We start from the raw sequence: 2944 nt of genomic DNA on the forward strand, positions 1-2944 counted from the left end.
CTAGAATCATTTTTCTTTTTAGTCTCTATACCCACGTCAAATATTTCTTTTTATTTTTCATTTTCTTCACTTTTTGTCTCTAATGGCCATTGAGCAACATATAATTTGTATACTGTATTTGCTGGCCTACCTAGAACCTAAAGCTCGGATACGAAATGACCGCTCTAACCAACTAAGCTACAAGAGCCATTTCGAAAAGTATTTGTACCTTTGGTATACAAAATATTGTTCTAAAAAACTAGAATCATTTTTCTTTTTAGTCTCTATACCCACGTCAAATTTAAAGTCCATCAAATATAATATCAATAATATCAATATAATGACACCAGAAAACAGTCCAAACTCTGATGGAATACACATCGGTCCATCAAATAAGATCACAATCACAAAGTCCAAAATTGCAACTGGAGATGATTGCATTTCTCTTGGAGATGGAAGCAAACTAATTGAAGTCACCAACGTGACGTGCAGACCAGGACATGGAATAAGCATCGGAAGTCTTGGAAGATACACTAACGAAGAACTTGTTGAAGGTGTCATCGTAAAGAACTGCACGTTAATTAACACCACTAATGGTGTTAGGATCAAAACGTGGCCAGCTTCTGCTGCTAGCAGCACCGCCACCAATATGCACTTTTTGGACATTATAATGGTCAATGTTAGCAACCCTATTCTAATAGACCAAGAGTATTGTCCGTGGAATCAGTGCAATCGGCAGGTATGGATCGCATTCTCGAACCTTTCATTCATTTTTTCATTATAACTTAACAAATAAACCATTTGTTGTCTCATTTTAATTTTCAGATTCCTTCAAAAATTAAGATTAGTACAGTGAGCTTCAAGAACATTAGAGGAAGTTCTGCAACTCTGCTGGCAATCAAACTTATTTGCAGCCGTCACTTACCATGTGACGATGTAAAAGTAAGCAACATTGACCTCACTTACAATGGAATAAAAGGTCCTATTTCTTCCCAATGCACGAATGTGAAACCTATCATTTCAGGAAGACCGAACCCCAAGATATGCTCCTCTCCTTATGTTGTCCAATGGATTGTTCATTGCCATAGAACTTCAAATATAATAGACAACCTTAATTAAAAAAGAAGACCGCCTCTATCCATTTGACTCTCATTCTTTTGAGTTTCTTTTGTTGTACTTTTCGAAATAAATAAGATGGTCGACTGTTTGAAGGAGACTTTATGTCGTGAACAACCTAATGTTTTTATTACCACCACCTTATATAATAAAATTGTTCCAAGTCTTGTTTTTTTTTCGTTCTAGTTTTGAATTCGAAATAAGACAATGTAATTGTAACAACCATTATTAAAAAAAAAACTAATCGATTACTCAAGAAAAGAATCTTTAACCAACAAAAATATCTAACTCCTCTTTCAATTAGTTACCCTAAACAAATCAATTACCATTAGAAATCTTTTAGACAGAATGGATGAGTTAGATTTAATCTCCTAACTACTTCCCATATTGCACAGATCCATCTTTATTGTTAAAGAAGAATTAAAATTTGAGGTGAGTAATCCAACAAGTCGTGTCCTTAAATCTATCTTTTTCATCAATAGTGTAATTTTGGTTGCAACTTTTGGATATGACTTGTTAAAATTTAGCTTTCAGATTAGAAAATTAAGTGACAAGTATTAATATGTATTTTAGGAATTTACATTTAATATCGAATTATCTACCTATTTATCCCGACCAAGTTTAGTTATAGGAAAAATGTCGATAGTCCTAGAAAAATTAAATATCAAAAGTAGCTAAATGTTATAGGAGTTTAATGTACCAGAACTCATCAAAATTTGCCCAAATCCATGGTAAATAAGGCCAAAAAATAATAGAAATCACAAAAGAGAGAAAATAAAAACAGAATTTGGTCTTGATCCATGATGCTATGTTTCGTGTTTTCAAGTCTTAAGATATTTGTTGTTCGTGAGTTTAGCTGGGTCGAGTTGAGATATTTTTAGACCTAACGCAATTAATTGGATCATAAATTTATTCAACTCAAACAACCCTTACTACATAATTAAATCTTTTGATTTTATTGTTTAGAATAAAATCTTAAGAAAAAGAAAAAAAAAAAAGGAACTAACCCATTTGGAAATGGCAAATGTTTCCCTGCTAAGATTTGGACCACGATTTCAAATTTGGATTCAGCAACTAGCAACTGATACCCTTGACGTTCCCCTGCATCTACCATGACATACCTACATTACCAACTTATCTTGAATTGCTTATAAGAGTGAAAACTATCCACACAAACCAACACCATTTTTTGTAGCATGCTTTTTCCTTACTCACATGCCTCCTAAGATGTAATCTCATACCTAAAATTTGGACCTTGGGAATCCAAATTTGGCATCTAATGGCCCCCACAATTTCTTGCCTCTTCAATGATATGGTCACATTAGTTACTTGTTTTGAATTGCTCCTAGGAGTGAAAACTATCTCTAAAAATCATGTTGCCTACTTTGATGCTTCAAGCATAAGACTCAAAAGTTAAGAGTGTTTAGTTTCGAACAATATTATGTTTGGCTACCTCTTGAAATTTTCTTAACAAACATGTGGGTAAAGACAAAATATGCTAAAAACAACTCATGTTGATCGGTAAGAATAATCTCCCTGCTTAGAAACACTTCATGAGGAGTAAATAATGTGGTCATATTGCAAAAGATGTCAAATGCTAGAGCCATTGGGTGTCAAATTCATACTAAAAAATTTGGTTCATATCTTGTTCATGGAACATTACATAAATCGGTTTAAGAGGTTCTTGCTTTTTTTTTTTTTTTTTTTTTTTTCTGGAGATGTAATCCGTTTCATGCCTCCTAAGATGTACTCGGTTTCGAGAAATTTCTCGAGATGTAATTTCATTTTTGAGAGAAAGAGAGAGATTGGTGTGTTTGGCTCAACCCGAGAGTCTATTTATAGAGACTCT

General features: G+C 33.4%; 1 pseudogene; it reads left to right on the plus strand.

The window, feature by feature from the left end:
* Nucleotides 1-319: 319 nt before the first annotated feature.
* On the plus strand, nt 320-1081 carry LOC147789973 (exopolygalacturonase pseudogene; annotated as a pseudogene).
* The last annotated feature ends 1863 nt before the right edge of the window (nt 1082-2944 follow it).

This window comes from Cucurbita pepo, chromosome 12 (genome assembly GCF_057944985.1).
Source record: "Cucurbita pepo subsp. pepo isolate OVF chromosome 12, ASM5794498v1, whole genome shotgun sequence".
NCBI lineage: Eukaryota > Viridiplantae > Streptophyta > Magnoliopsida > Cucurbitales > Cucurbitaceae > Cucurbita > Cucurbita pepo.